The sequence below is a fragment of the Solanum stenotomum genome, chromosome 9, assembly GCF_019186545.1.
Source record: "Solanum stenotomum isolate F172 chromosome 9, ASM1918654v1, whole genome shotgun sequence".
Lineage (NCBI taxonomy): Eukaryota > Viridiplantae > Streptophyta > Magnoliopsida > Solanales > Solanaceae > Solanum > Solanum stenotomum.
Genome location: NC_064290.1, coordinates 4,281,185 through 4,298,565, shown reverse-complemented (window position 1 = coordinate 4,298,565; position 17,381 = coordinate 4,281,185). Strand labels below are relative to the sequence as shown.

The window sequence follows — 17,381 nt, the reverse complement described above, 5'->3', positions numbered from 1 at the left end:
TGATCCAACTATATTTCGACAATTAGTTGGGAGTTTAAATTACCTTACTATTACTCAGCATGATATCTCTTTTGCAGTTCAACAAGTTAGTCAATTTATGCAAGCTCCCCATCATCTCCACTTGGTGGCTGTTCGTCGCATCATTCGGTACCTTTTAGGAACATCTACTCGCGAATTGTTCTTTCCAAGTGGTTCTCCTATTCGTCTTAATGCTTTTAGTGATTTTGATTGGGCGGGATGTCCTGATACTCGTCGTTCAGTCTCTGGTTGGTGCATGTTTCTTGGAGAGTTGTTGATATCTTGAAAGAGTAAAAAGCAAGATCGTGTGTCAAAATCTTCAACAGAGGCTGAATATCGATCCATGTCTACTGGTTGCTCCGAGGTTGTATGCTTCGTGGACTACTTGCTAAGATTGGATTTCCCCAATCTCATCCTACTCCTCTCCACGCTGACAATACAAGTGCTATTCAGATTGCTACTAATCCAGTTTTTCATGAGAGGACCAAACACATCGAAGTGGATTGTCATTATATACGAGAAGCTGTAGATAAAGGAGTCATTACTCTTCCACATGTGTCCAGTGATCTTCAAATAGTTGATGCGTTTACAAAATCCATGGCACGACAACGCCATCAGTTTCTAGTAGGCAAATTGATGCTTCTTGATCCACCAACATCAATTTGAGGGGGGATGTTAGCATGATAGACAACTAAATGATTGTATATATTAATGTAATTATATAATGATATAAATTAGCATGATCATATACATTTGTTGTAGAATTATATGAATAAATATTGTGATAGAATAGCTGATTTGGAGGGATAAAAGGCAGATTTAGAGGGATTCAATGGCAGATTTGTATAGATAGAATAGCTGATCTTTAGGGATAGGAATGGCGGATCTTTAGGGATGTGTAATCTTTATTTTCTCTATATAATGGAAAGACTCTCACTTTGAAAGGCATTCAGCTGAAAAGTGACAGTTACGACTAAGGATAGTCTCGAATCATGACATTACACTACATAGCAAATTTGATTTTTAGGAATCGTTTGGTTTACGAACAAAGTTACTCCAAAATTATAATCATGTAATTAATACCGAGACTAATTTATGCTACCTGAGCAATGAGATGAACTGATACCAAGTTGGATAAGATTGTCACATGAGAATGAGATAAACTAATACCAAGATTAAAGCCTGTTTGGCCAAACTTATTTTTTCTCATAAGATTAAGTAAAATAGGCTTATTTTTTGTATTTCTTTGTGCTAGTTTGGACCTTTCTAATTTCACTTAAACTTTGTTGTTCCTAAATAAGTGAATAGTTGTGTTGATGACAAGGGCGGATTTAAGAAGGCTTATGGGGTGTCTCGTGACATTGCTTTCTTGAAATTTTTTATTAAATATGTATATACGATTAAAAGGGAAAAACAGATAAAAGGGATATGTACCGCAAGGTGACATTAATTAAACAAAAGTTGTGCTTAGTTCAAGTGGTTAGGCTTTGAAATTCTAAAGTCTAGGTCACATGTTCAAACTTTATGAGCTTTTTTTTTTGTACTGTCTCTGTCCCATATTAGTTGATCATTATACTAAATCAAAAAAATATTAATTATTTTTTTATTACCTGTACAATTAATTATTTTTGAAAGTGTTCACATTTGTTTGTACGATTTTCAAGAAGTTTTTTAAGGGGAGAATTAGTAAAATTATCTTCTTATTTATGATATCTTAAGCACCGTACAAAATGAAAAGTGATCAACTAATATGAGAGGGAGGGATAGAGATATTCTAGATAAATGTGCATTATATTCTAAAACTAATGTTACACAACATTCTACACTAAATATAATGTCTAGAATATCTCTTACTTTAATATTTGTATTAATGTCTGATTTCTATTAAAATGTGCGATTTAACTCAAAAGTAAATGTACAACAGTGTAAGAGATATTCTAGATACATATGCATTATATTCTAAAACTAATGCTACACAATATACTAAGGTAAATATAATATCTAGAATATCTTGCACCACAGAATATATATAAGAGATATTCTAGATATTATATTTAGTGTAGATTATTGTGTAGCATTAATTTTAGAATATTATGCACATTAATTTGTATAATTTACATTAAATGTAGAATATTTTTTCTTATGTATAAATACCTATGTATTTAGATGAATAAATTGAGACAATTATTCTTTAGTTTCTTTTGTGTTTTCTCTGTTCTCCATATGGATCTCCAACACTATCCTGCATAGTAAGCTTTCATAAACACAATGCTAAATCTTAGTTATTTCTTTAGCTTTAGATGTAGCTCCACTGCTTCAATCAAACAACACTAAACACTCAACGTATTTGCTCAATAAGATGAATCACCCGTACTGTTGAGATATGAGCTGATGATGAAGCAAGGAGAGTACAAGTTAAAGTTGTTAGTGTTAATAAAGGGCAGATTAGTCTTTTCCAACTAATTAGTTATAACTAACTTTCTGTTAGTAGATTCTAGAAGTTAGTAACACAATGTAATAGGAATTAGCTATAAATACTAGTCTTACATTGATGTATTACTTAGTCTTTGAACTCAAACAATGAGAGTTTCTCTTCTTCAATGTTAGCTCCTTGTTAATGGAGTTTTTCTGTTAATTCTACTTGTTTTCACTTACGTTCATGGTATCAAAGCCGCCCACAACAATCTCTGTGGAAGGTGATCGGTGTTTGGATCAAAGAATTGAGTATTCGATTCACAGATTCATCAGGTTTTCAGTAGAATTGCAGATCTAAGCTACCAATTTATCAGTTTTTCCAGTAGAATTGCAGATCATCTGTTATTCAAATTGTATTGTTTGTCATTTGCTTCCGCGACTGTTGATTGATTGGAGCTTCAGAGAAATGGAAACTAACAGAGCAACTGTAGATCTGGATCAAACATTCAACAATGGCCATAATGAGAGTACATCCACACCACTTCATGTTGTATCTGGACAAGGTATTGATTACAATCATCCTCTCTTCCTTAGTCTGGCTGATATTAGTGGAGTTAGCATCATTTCCTTTCAATTGATTGGTGTTGAGAATTATACCTTATGGAATCGTTCCATTACACTAGCACTACTAGGAAGGAACAAGGTACGGCTAGTAGATGGATCCTGTATGAAAGAGATGTTTGGTGAAGAACTGTGGGGACAATGGGAAAGGGTTAATGCAATTGTACTTTCGTGGTTAATGAATTCAGTGTCAAAAAGTCTGCCCAGTGGTATTGCTTTTGCATCCAGTGCTTTTCAAGTCTGGAATGATTTAAAAGAGAGGTTTAACAGGATAGATGGATCTAGAACCTATAGTCTACATAAGGACATTGCCTCATTACATCAGGGTACTGATTCTGTGTCTGTGTACTACACGAAACTTAAAACACTATGGGATGAGTTTGAAGCTTTGGTTCCTGCTCCTTGCTGTAACTGTGACAAGTCTAAAGGATTTGTTGCTCATTTGAATAGGCAGAGATTATATCAATTTTTGATGGGGTTAAATGAGTCTTATCATCAGGCTAGGAGCCAAATATTGATGATGAATCCCTTACCAACTACTAATCATGCATATGCTATGATAGTGGGGGATGAGTGCCAAAAGGTTGTGGTTTCAGTCACTAACAGCATGAGATTAAACTCAGTTGGAGGAGACTCTGTAGCTATGATAAGAGCTTATGTCTTTTGATGTTTTGATGATCTCCTCACAAGTGCAGGGACCTGGTCCTCTGCAGAGTACGCTCGTCCAGTGACAAAGTGCGGTACAGCTGTAAAAGCTGTCTGCGTCAGAGAGTTGGTGAAAGCTACAGAGTACTTCACCAATCAGAAGTAAGGATGTTGCTTGTACGTTTGGTAATAACTTTTCATGGTTTATATCAAACATGATACAACAATATTCATTCATTCATTCAAAAAGAGAGAAAGATTTTCATGCTTCATGAACAACAAAGGGATCTGATCGATTGCTTCAAGAGCTTCTTGCATTAGCTGCTATTTTATTTCCTTGTAATAGTTCTTATATTGTAAGATTAGTTTGTCTTGTAAAAGAAATGTTTTCAAACTCGTTTGAATCATTGTAAGAACTAGGTTAAGGGTAACTTAGGCTCTTACTCTAAAAGGTCTATATTAATCAGTTAGGATTAGTATAACAAGCGGTGCTGTGTCTGCTCTGGCTCATCTAAGTAATAAGAGGTATTGCTTAGAGTTGGGATTAGTAGGTTAATCCTAGTTTGTAAACTTGCTTTTGCTTTTTGCTTGGAAAAGATTAGTGAAAGAAGTTTTGAAAAGTCCTGGCAGGCCAGGTCGTGGTTTTACTCCCTTGAGCAAGGAGGTTTCCACGTAAAGTTGTTGTGCAATCTTTACTTTCAGCACTTTGTTTATTTTCTGTTATTGTAACTGTGCTGAGGACCTGGTCCCATCCAGACTCGTGGACGCATACATTCCAATAAGCTATGTTTTCTAAAACTGGTACTTCTTCAGGACCAAGTCAACGGTTCAAAAAGAATTCTATTCTGGTATGTGATTTCTGTCATTGTAAGGGTCATAGCAAAGAATTTTGTTATAAGATTGTTGGATATCCACCAGACTTCAAGTCTAAAAGGAAGGTACAGGGGACTTCCTCAGACTCACACCATCAGTTAGCTCACTTCTCATATGGTATGAATACCAATGTTCCTGTTCCAGGATGGGGAAGGAAATCTGATACTACTCAGGTTACTGATGAAGTGATAGAAAATTCCAAAGGGCATAAAGCAATGAGTCAAGCTGAGATGCAGGTCAAACAGCTTCTTCAGGGCTGCACTTTTACAAAGGAACAATATGATCATATTCTCACAGGTTTCCAAAACAAGAATGAATCTACTTCTTCAGACTGTTATCCTGCACATGCTGCTCACACTGCAGGTAAAACTTTCTTTGTTTATGAAAATAGTAATGTGTGGATTGTAGATACTGGTGCAACAAACCATATGGTATCTCAGTTGGATATGTTTATCAAAGGGTCTGTGATCAAGTTAGAGGTTCCTAAGAGTGTGTATTTGCCTAATGGAAACACTACACAGGTGACTCATGTTGGTTCTTGTGCTCTATCAGATAGAAGTATCATTTCCAATGTCTTCTATCTACCTGAATTCAAGTATAATCTGATGTCAGTGAGCAAACTAACAAAGGAACTTGGGTGCTCAGTCACTTTTTTCCCTAACTGTTGTGTTTTCCAGGAACTTTACAGTGGAAAAATGAAGGAGATTGGTGAAGAAGAAGGATGTCTGTATACTCAAAGAAAATTTTGTGAAAAGGAGGGATGTTGGTTCACTGATAAGAAAGATTCTGCACTGTCAGTTGCTCAAACTGCCTCAGAGTTGGAGCTGTGGCATCAAAGACTAGGACATGTGTCCTCAGGAGTTCTTGCTAGGATGTTTGATATGAATAATCAAAGTATGAGTAGAGTGTCTAAGTGTCGAGTTTGTCCCTATGCTAAACAAACAAGGCTTACTTTTCCTTCTAGTAGTATTAAAAGTTCAAACATTTTTGATTTGATTCATGTTGACCTCTGGGGTCCTTATAGCACACCTACTTTTGATGGAAATAAATACTTTCTTACGATAGTTGATGACTTCTAAAGGATGTCCTGGATTTTTCTATTAAAGCATAAATATGATGTGAGCATGTCTATACAACTGTTTCTAAAGTTTGTTAAGAATCAGTTTGCTAAAACCATCAAAGTGATACAGACTGATAATGGTACTGAGTTTGTGAATTCTGTGTGTGAGACTATGTTTAAGGAGATGAGAGTTATTCATCAGAGATCATGTCCCTACACCCCTCAGCAGAATGGAGTGGCTGAATGAAAGCACAGACATCTACTTGAGGTTACAAGGGCCTTAAGGTTTCAGGCAAAAATTCCCTTACAGTTCTAGGGACATTGTGTGCTAGCTTCATCACATATTATTAATAGACTACCTAGTAGTGTGCTTAACTTTCAAACTCCCTATGAGAAGCTATATGGTCGAAAACCAGACTTATCACACTTCAGAACTATTGGTTGCTTATGTTTTACAAAGGTTCTTCCTGCACATGATAAGATGATGCCCAAGTCTAGAACTGCAGCTCATATGGGATATTCAGAAATACAGAAAGGGTACATTCTATTTGACATTGCTACTAGATCATTCTTTGTCAGTAGAGATGTCATATTTAGGGAAGATGTGTTCCCTTTTTCACATACAGACATCACTGATAGCCAACCAGTCTTTGTAGACAATTTGTAGGCTTCAGATTTTATCCTTCATTCCACTCCTCCTCCGGCTCCTGTTACACCTAATTGTAATGAAGATACAGTTACAACAGCTTCTCCTTATTCAGAACCTGAGTTAGAGGTACCTGATCCCTTGATCACTTCTCAGGCTACTGACATCATGGAGGAAACAGTCCAAGAAGTTCATGTGCAGGTTGTACCAGTTGATACTAGAAAATCCTCAAGAACTACACACAAACCTCTATGGATGAAGGATTTCGTTTCTCTCAACATAAATAAGGATGTGAAGTATCCCTTATGCAACTACATGAGCTATAGTCATCTCTCTCATTCCTATCAATGTTATATAGCTGCTACCTTCTCTCTGAAAGAACCTTGTACCTACTCAGATGCAGTTAAGGATCCTAGATGGGTTGATGCTATGCAAACTGAGATTCAAGCCTTAGAAGACAACAACACTTGGGAGATCACAGATTTACCCCAAGGGAAGAAGCCTATAGGCTGCAGGTGGATATATAAGATTAAGTACAAAGCTACAGGGGAAGTTGAGAGGTTTAAAGCCAGGTTGGTAGCTAAGGGGTATAGCCAACAAGAGGGTATTGATTACAAGGAAACTTTCTCACCAGTTGTTAAGATGGTGACTGTGAGATCTATTGTTTCTCTTGCATCTTCAAGGCACTGGCATATTCATCAGATGGATGTTTTTAATGCTTTCTTGCAGGGAGATCTAGAGGATGAAATTTATATGCAGCTTCCTCAAGGTTTTGTCAGTCAAGGGGAGAAGGTGTGTAGACTGACCAAGTCACTGTATGGGCTCAAGCAAGCTCCAAGGCAGTGGAATCACAAGTTGACTGAAGCTCTTGTTGCTCTTAAGTTCAAACAAAGCCAATATGATTACTCATTATTCATCAACAAGTCAGAAGCTGGAATTTGTATTGTGCTAGTCTATGTGGATGATATGTTAATTACTGGCAGCAGTCTTGAATTAATAGAAGAGACTAAACAGGCACTACAAAAGGCTTTCAAGATGAAGGACCTAGGTGAACTAAAGTATTTCCTAGGTATTGAGTTTAGTAGATCAGCAGATGGTATACTGATGCATCAAAGGAAGTATGCTCTGGAGCTTATAACTGAGGTTGGTATGACAGCAGCCAAGCCTGCAGGAACCCCTATTGATGTCAATGTTAAGTTAACATCAATACAGTATGATGAGCAGGTAAAGCTGAGAGATAATTCTGAGGACCCATTGGCAGATCAGACAATGTACCAGAAACTAATTGGAAAGTTGCTGTATCTTAACATGACAAGGCCAGACATATCCTTTAGCACACAAACTTTGAGTCAATTTCTACAGCAACCAAAGAAGTCACATATGGATGCTGCATTGAGAGTGGTGAGATACTTAAAAAAGGAACCTGGTCAAGGTCTATTGCTGGCTAGTTCCTCAAATGAACTAGTCACTGCATTTTGTGATGCTGATTGGGCTTCATGTCCACTTACTAGAAGATCAGTTACAGGGTACATGGTCAAGATAGGCAAGTCATTGGTGTCATGGAAAGCAAATAAGCAAACCACAGTGTCCAAAAGTTCAGCTGAAGCTGAATACAGGAGCCTAGCATTTGCAGTCTCAGAGTTGGTGTGGTTACTTGGAATGTTGAAAGAAGTAGGAGCTGATATTAAGCTGCCAGTGCAAGTATATAGTGACAGTAAAGCTGCCATACAAATTGCTGCAAATCCAGTGTATCACGAGAGGACAAAGCATATAGAGATAGACTGCCATTTCATAAGGGAAAGACTACAACAAGGCTTGATCAAAATAGACTATCTACCTACACAAGAGCAACCAGCAGACATTTTGACAAAAGGATTGTCCAGGATACAACATGAACATCTAGTATCTAAGCTAGGTGTGTTGAATATCTTTATACCTCCTAGCTTGAAGGGGAGTGTTGAGATATGAGCTGATGATGAAGCAAGGAGAGTACAAGTTAAAGTTGTTAGTGTTAATAAAGGGCAGATTAGTCTTTTCCAACTAATTAGTTATAACTAATTTTCTGTTAGTAGATTCTAGAAGTTAGTTACACAATGTAATAGGAATTAGCTATAAATACTAGTCTTACACTGATGTATTACTTAGTCTTTGAACTCAAACAATGAGAGTTTCTCTTCTTCAATGTTAGCTCCTTGTTAATGGAGTTTTTCTGTTAATTCTACTTGTTTTCACTTACGTTCACGTACCATGGATATCAAGATTCTTCGATTCTCTGCTCTCTAGATCATATGATAAAAAATATCTAGGATATAATACTACCAGAAATTCCTCATTTTTTGTGAACCCAATAGCATCGCTAATCCCACCATTCAGATCCACAACAAATTTCTCCATCCATGACTTTGTTTTACCATACTGGTTTATAACCCAGACAACACAACTATGAAATAATTGATCATAATTATTTCATAGTGGTTTTGTCTGGGTTTTGAACCAGTATAGTAAAACAGAGTCGTGGATGGAGAAATTCGTTGTGAATTTGAATGGTAGGATTATCGATGCTATTGGTTTCATAAGAAATGAGGAATTTCTTGTTGTGCAGTATCCTGCATATCTTTTGTCGCTTGATCCAGAGAACAGGGAATTGAAGGATCTTGATATCCATGGTCAGGGTAATCATTCTTCTTGAGCAAATATACGCCGAGAGTTTATTGTTGCTTCATTGAAGTAGTGGGGTTGCATCTGAATCTGAAGACGCAATAAGATTTAGCGTTGTGTTTCTGAAAACATATCTGGCAGTATTGTCAGTAGTATAGTTTGTGAGAATTTATCCACTTTTAGTAGTATATATTATAAAGTTGTGAGAATTTGATCGACTTTTAATACCATGTTGTGCTAGATTTATAATTTAGCAGAGCATGGTAAAAATTGCTAAATTTTATTGCACCTTATGAACTTTTAATATGCTTATTAATGTCCGACTTTTGTAACCATCAAGATTAACTGAAATAAATTCGTCATATGTTTAATGTGCAGAGACATGTCACTATTTTATTTTTCTGAGAAAAGACATAAAGTCAATATCAAAGTTTTCCTGAATTTTTAAAAAGATGACTTAACTTTGCAGGCGTTCTATTACCCCACTATAATATTGAATATCTTTGTAAAAGGACTAATTTGACCCATTTTCTTACCTGGTTTGTGAACACGCACAACACGCACGTGAAGGTCTATTTTTATGCTAAAAACCAATTAAAAGGTGCCACGTTTCAATTCTTTTCTTTACTAATTATTTACTTTATTTAAATTTATCATCTTCCCAAAACAAACTCAAAAGAGTGGAACTCTCTCGGATGAATTTATCATCTTCTCCAAAAACTATTCGCTTTTAACTTCTAGTCAAAAAACTTAATTTGAAATTGTTCAAGGCTTAATTTCTTCTTAATTTCATTTAGTTTTGAGAAATCAAGATATTTTTGTGATAAGGTTTAATTTCTTCTTAAAAAATATGATCTTTTTCAAATAATGTAAGAAAACCCTAACTTGTTAACCTTCAATTCCTTGTTTACTCAGCTATTCCTCCAAGATTTTTGACCAAGAATCGTAAAGAATGAAGCAAATGATCTCCACTCCACTATTGCTTGACCAAGAAATCGAAGAGACATGAAAAGCTGAGAAATGAGAAACAAAAGAAATGAAAAGAAAGATATTCAATATTACGTGATGCTTACACGTTCTTACCAGGTGTGAAAATGGCTCAAAATGGTCTTTTTACAAAGATATTTCATACATTTGTGGGGTAATAGGACCCCCGCAAAGTGTTTTTTTGAAAATTCGAAATAACTTTACTAGTGACTTTATGTCTTTTCTCTATTTTTTTCTGTTTATTGTTCTCTTCTTCATCTTTATGGCCGAACACTGAATTTCAAATAATGTGGAAAAAAAAATCCAGAACGAAGTGAAAAGCTCTTATGGTTGAACGGGTCCTAATCTTGGTTTACTCTCTTGTAAATTGAACCTACAACTGAAAGGCTTGCACAGATACTTGAACTTATTTTCGTCATTCGGTTTGGAAATTGTTGATATTGTTTTTTTTTCTTTTTCACGTTTGTTTTATTTTAGTATGACGAAGACGTGAGATGAGCATAAATGATGTAAGTGAGAATTCATATAGTCGATCCCAACTTGTTTGGAACGGACGCCAACACACTTCTCTACTAGATATTGATAGAAAAATAGTTACACCAAAAGAAAGACAATGTGTGAGCCTGCACAAGGTTTCCAAACCTTAGCTTAATGTCCCAACGAGCACAGTAAGAAGAGAAGTTTTCGTAGAAAAAAGAATCTAGGAAATGAAATCTTGATTACATTGCTGTAGGCCAAAATTGGACTAGACCCATCCTCATAATGAATGTTAGGGGTGTACATGACCGGATTGGTTCGGGTTTTTTAATTATCAATCCAAACCATTTGTGTCGGATTTTTAAATCTATAAACCAAACCAACCAATAAAACTTGGGTTTTTCAACCTCGGATTTTTTCGGTAAAGTATTCATACAAACATATAATTTACTTGTATTTCAAATATTTCTTTAGTCCTATCAAAATACAACTATCTAAGGTGTTTCTTAAAAAAATAACACAAAATATGATATGAGTAATGACACTAAAATATCCAACAAAAAAATAATAATAATGAAATCGCGTAAAACAAATATTGCAAATTAACAAGTCATAATGAAAATGATCATAATTTAAAAGTACTAAATCATGCTAAAATAAGTTTAATAAGTATTAGTTAGATGACTAAATATTAAAGGAAAATAAAATTAGATTATGTATTAGAATTAGGGAAAATGCATAAGTACCCCCCAGCCTATACCCGAAATCCCAGAGACACACCTAACCTTTACTAAGGTCCTATTACCCCCTCGAACTTATTTTATATGTAATATTCTACCCCTTTTTGGCCTACGTGACACAATCTTGTGGGCCCAGCGCATGTTGACATTTTTTCAAGGATAGTGCCACGTAAGCCGAAAAGGGGTAGACTATTATAGATAAATTAAGTTCAGGGGGTTAATAGGACCTTAGTAAAGGTTAGGTGTGTCTCTGGGATTTCGGGCATAGGCTGGGGGGTACTTATGCATTTTCCCTTAGAATTATCTAAACCAATGTAAAACTAAAGAACAAATATTCAATATTATTATTATTCTTAGTGTTGAATTGATTTTCTTTTTGCATTAGTATTAATTTGATTTTGATTTAAGCTTTATTATAATTATCAACATATGTGGACTATAATCTTTATTGAACCATTCAGAATTCTAAGTTTCAAACTTGAAATAATATATTAAAAGATAAAAACTATGAGAAAGCATAAGAAATATTTAAAAATTATATCAAAGGAAATATTTTTATGTGTAAAATAAAATTTTAAAATTATATATATAATGTCGAGTTGGTTTAGTCTCGGGTTGGTTTTTTTTAGTTAAAACCAAACCAACCCAAATATAGTCGGTTTTTTTTTCCAATACCAAACCAAGTCAAACCAACCACTAGTTGGGTTTTTTTTCTCAGTTTGACTCGGTTTGTGGTTTGGTTCGATTTTGTACACCCCTAATGAATGTGTTCTGCTCGTGGAATAGAAAGTGTTCGTTGCATCAACAAAGTGTATTAGTCAAAAAGGCTTACGTAAGCTCATCCGTTTGTACTCCTAGGCTGTGAAAGAGAGGGTGGACCAGGACCTCCGAGTTTCCATTGATTCTACTCCACTTCCAGTATCTGGTTGTTCTTCATCTTACCTGAGAGGAAGTCGAGGATAGAGTTCGGGGTCTAACTAGACTTTCATTCCAATCTCGATATTGTTGGAGTTGGTCCCGAAGAAGCAATTATCCGTGAAAGCCGTAGAAAATGTTATCTACTCCATCCATTCATTTTTACTTGTCCAATTTGAACTTTGCACTCCCCTTAAGAAACAATGATTAATATGTGCATCCTAAACGTAACCCCACCTCTATAGCCCCCACTTTTGTAGTATTTGCTTACCTTACATACACATACTTTTAGGATAATAATTCCTTTTTACTTACCAAACACTAAATATATAACTATTTTTTTTTCCAACATACCAAACACACGAGTTCGTCCCCAAAAATGACACTTTTTTGGGTATTACATACTGAAAGGGACCCTTCCTAAAAACACAGACTAAAACGAACACTTCGCCCATTTGTGGGTGGGCGAACTGTGATAAATGAAGTTAGCTCCCGGAAAGTGCCCAAAACACACAAATTCAAATGAAGAGTTCCATTTGGCAGTTTTACAAGCCTTTATTAAACATTTTTGGACTCAGTACTAACATATACCAAGACACTGCTTACAAGTACAAACTATAGTTTGTGCAAAATAAGTGGAGCACCGTATTGGGGTTGCGTAGTAATAACAGAATGAGGAGCATGCGTATAAGATGGAGACAGTTCGAAGGAGAAACGTTGTAGGATCATAGCCATAGCCATCTTTGCTTCTAACATGGCGAAGTTTTGTCCAATGCATATTCTAGGACCCCNCTTTGCGGGCGTTCTATTACCTCACTAAAGTATTGAATATCTTAATTGTAAGAGGACTAATTTGACCCATTTTCTCACATGGTTTGTGAACACGTACAACACGCACATGAAGGTCTATTTTTGTGCTAAAAACTAATTAAAAGGTGCACGTTTCAATTCTTTTCTTTACTAATTATTTACTTCATTTAATTTCATCATCTTCCCAAAACAAACTCAAAAGAGCCGCTGGAACTCTATGATGAATTCATCATCTTCCCCAAAAACTATTCGCTTTTAATTTTTAGTCGAAAAATTTAATTTGAAATTGTTCAAGGCTTAATTTCTTCTTGCTTTCATTTAGTTTTGAGAAATCAAGATATTTTTGTGATAAGGTTTAATTTCTTCTTAAAAATATGATCTTTTTCAAATAATGTAAGAAAACCCTAACTTGTTAACCTTCAATTCCTTGTTTACTCAACTATTCCTCCAAGAATTTTGACGAAGAATCGTAAAGAATGAAGCAGATGATTTCCAGTACTCCACTATCGCTTGACCTAGAAATCGAAGAGACATGAAAAGCTGAGAAATGGGAAACAAAAGAAATGAAAAGAAAGATATTCATTACTAGGTAATGCTTACACGTTCTTGCCAGGTGAGAAAATGGCTCAAACCCAAATAAGACAATATTTTTTATTTATTTTGACAGCCACACACCATTATTCTTGGACACCCTTGATAAAATTTCTGGCTCCGCCACTGCTCGTAAGTAAATTACTTGGATGTGGTAGATTCTCCATATACTATCATACAGTGTCTGCACACTTAAAACTCTAAAACAAACAATAGGCAATTCTACAAGCCTTTATTAACCATATTTGGACACACTCTAAAACATATAACAAGACACTGCTTACAAGTACAAACTATATTTGTGCAGAATAAGTGGAGCACCATATTGGGGTTGCGTAGTTATAACGGAATGAGGAGCATGAGCATAAGATGGAGATAAATCGAACGAGAAACGTTGTAGGATCATAGCCAACACCATCTTTGCTTCTAACATGGCGAAGTTTTGTCCAATGCATATTCTAGGACCCCATGTAAATGGGAAGAAAGTGACTTGACCCTTCGTTGCACTTGAGACACCTTCTCTAAATCTCTCTGGATTGAATTTCTTTGCATCTTCACCCCATATCTCTTCATCGTGATGTAATAAGACCGCTGGTAAGGAGAGTAGCACACCTGCTGGTAGAGACATATCTCCTAGTACAGTGTCTTCATTAAGCCGGCGTGTAACTGTCATTACTGGAGGGTATAACCTTAATGACTCGTACAAGATCATTGTCACCTGCATATATAACATCAAACAATTGAACTAAAATGCTTTTTTTGTCTAATTTAAGCACTACCTAACGATAATACTTACAACTTTTAGATGATTCAGTCCATCAAAATCTGGTTTCCGATTCCCAAACACTTGCAACACCTCTTCTCTTGCCCGTGTCTGCCAATCATGATGCCTGCACAACAAAATTAGAGTCCATACAAGCAACGCCGATGTAGTTTCTTGTCCAGCAAAATAGAACAACTTGCATTCTTCAATGACTTCTTCAATGCTAAGTCCAAAATCCTTGTCTCCATGCTGTTCGATTTCTTTAAAATTTGATTCGAGCAATATACCAAGTAGATCCTCGTTATTCGCCTCTCCTCCTTTCATTGCCTTCACTCTTTTATCAATAATACCTCTAATTGTAGCCTGAACATGCTTTTCGATTTCCTTCATTCTTCGATTCCTCTTTGTTGGCAAAAAACTACAAAATAGTTCAATAAACAAGAAATTTAGCTACAAGTCGTAGCGAGAGTTAACAATTTTGCACTTCTCAATGAATTTTGTATTCGAGTACTATGACTATAGTTTGAGAACATCAATTTACCTCCACCCTGGGATATAACAATGAAATACTGAGCTTGTTCTGTTTGAAGTTCAAATATTCTTCTACCTTCTTCATAGCTACTGCCAAAAGCTGTTCGAGAGATCACATCACTAGTCAATTGTTGAAGGTGAGGCCATACATCTATCTCGTGTGATCTCTCAACCGAAACAATGTCTTCCCATTTGCTCAGCATCTCAGTACAGCTCAAACAAAAAGCTGGAAGCATATGCTGTTTTTACGAAATGGTTAAGAGACGAGTAATGAAGAGAGATACAACGTAAACAGAATCCGTTGCAGTTACAAACCTTAAGCTTCTCTAGATGGAAGGCGGGATTGATGATTTTTCTATGTTTAGCCCATTTGTCTCCCTCCTCTCTTACTAGTCCTTGTGCAAGTAACTTGGTTAACGGATTTGTTTTCGTCTTTTGATAAATGTATGTTTTTGTGAATACTTCCTTTATAAGGTCAGGATCCATGATGAACACCAGTGGTTTTGGACCCAACCATATAAATGATTTCTTCCCTGAAAACAGATGATTCCCCTGTTAACTTCCAAATCAAAACAGGGCGTTTTTCCCAAACTTTTACGCGAAAATAAGTGATTTTTCAGAAGTAGCAAAAGCTGAAAAAAGTAACTTTTACATAAAAACTACTTTTGAAACCTTGGTCAAACACAAATTACTGCTTTGATATTGGCGAAAATACGTTTCTACTCTCCAAAAGAAGCACATAAACATATTCTAAACTTTAACCAACCATGCTATAAGACTGAATGCCAGAAAAGGGGGAAATATTGAAACAACTCTTTATCCATCTCAACAACAACAACATACACAGTAAAATACCACAAGTAGGGTGACCTACGGCCTGGAAAGGGTAGGATGTACTCCGACCTTAACGAAAGTTCTTATGTCAAAATTTATAAAAACATACCATATTTGTTGATGGTGTCAAGAAAGAAAGGCATCGATCTTGGTGCTATATTATCATCATAATACTTTCGAAACCTTGGTCAAACACAAGTTACTGTTCTGATACTGGCGAAAATGTGTTTCTACTCTCCAAAAGTATATTTTTGTCAAAAACACATCACACAAAGAAGCACATAAACATATTCTATAAATGTTTGGCCAAACATGCTATAAGACTGAAAGTCAGAAAAGAGGGAAATATTGAAACAACTCTTTATCCATCTCAACAACAACAACAACAACTATAATACCACAAGTTGGGTGACTAGCTGCCTGGAAAGGTAGGATGTACTCCGACCATAACTAAAGTCCGTTATATCAAAATTTATAAAAAAAATACCATATTTGTTGATGGTGTCAAGAAAGAAAGGCATCGATCTTTGTGCTATATCATCATCGTAAAGACTCATGGATTTGGATGTAACTTCTTTAATCCTCAGAGAAAGTTCTTTTGTGTCCCCATACAATATCGAGTACGAATTGCCCTTCACACCTTGTTCTTTCAGTAACTTCTCCAATTTCTTCGGTCTGAACCAAATCCAATTCAGAACTCTCCATAGACACAACAATAGAATAATCGCTATAGCAGAACAAAATGCTTTTACTATAAATTGAACACAATCCATTTCCACAACTAGTATGAATATGGCTACTTGACTTTATTTTTCTATCTTTATAGGAACTTCCCCACTAAAATCAATGTCTTCATTATTTTACGGAAAATATAATATTTGACTATTTTTCCTGATAAATCAGACATACAAATTGAAACGGAGAAATATTTTATTCCTACAATATTAGTGCAAGGTCGTTATCAATGACTAACAAAGTTAAAAGATTGGGTTATTATGAGCACGTACGCTAACCAATTACAATTATTATTTTTACTGTGATGTCATGAAACACGATCAAGAGTTTTTTATTTTAATTTATACTTTAGTCTTAAGAAATTTTGATTTTCAATATATACTTAGGTTTTAATAAATTTTTATTTTAATATAAATACTCAAGTCTTAAGACATTAATATACAATCAGCAGTCAAACATGATTTCAGTCATTTTCCTCTTATTCAACAAGTAATTAACAATACTTCTTTTCTTTATTTTTTTATATAGTTTTCCCCCTTTCTTCTTCTTTCTCTTTTTTTTTTTTTTTTAAGAGTTAAATATATTAGTTAGCTATTTTTAAGTAAATAAAATGTATAAAAAATTAAATAATTAGACTGTAGCAAAATGTAATTAAGAAAAAAAAAATACTAAAATCATTTTTTTCTAATTTTATTTTATTTTTAAATTAGGAGAGTGTGCGCATGTATTAAATGCGGAGTGGTTTTTAAAATAAAAATTTAGATACTCAAAAACTATATGAAAAGTACTACAAATTGCAAAATTTTTTTCCATATTAATATGATGAAAAAATACATCTTAAAACATTAGTCAAAGTTTATATCGTTTGACTCTTAAATAAAACAATGACAACTAAAAAAGAACGAAGAGAGTATTACTTAAGTATTTTTTTTCATGATTTGGTCAATTGGCCTACCGCAATAGGGCATTCAATGAGTCACTATCCATTAGCCAAACCCTCTAAGCTAAACATCCTAAAAACATAGATGAGGATTGGAGAGAAGTGATATTCAAGGTGAAAAT

The 17,381-nt window shown here is 35.0% G+C and overlaps 1 pseudogene across 1 annotated transcript; it reads right to left on the bottom strand.

The window, feature by feature from the left end:
• Nucleotides 1-13,509: 13,509 nt before the first annotated feature.
• Nucleotides 13,510-16,430, bottom strand: LOC125877942 (cytochrome P450 CYP72A219-like; annotated as a pseudogene). The gene is made up of 5 exons (XR_007447659.1): nt 16,072-16,430; nt 15,066-15,283; nt 14,761-14,989; nt 14,253-14,637; nt 13,510-14,174 (listed from the first exon to the last, which is right to left on the bottom strand). The product of XR_007447659.1 is annotated as a cytochrome P450 CYP72A219-like (transcript).
• Nucleotides 16,431-17,381: the final 951 nt, after the last annotated feature.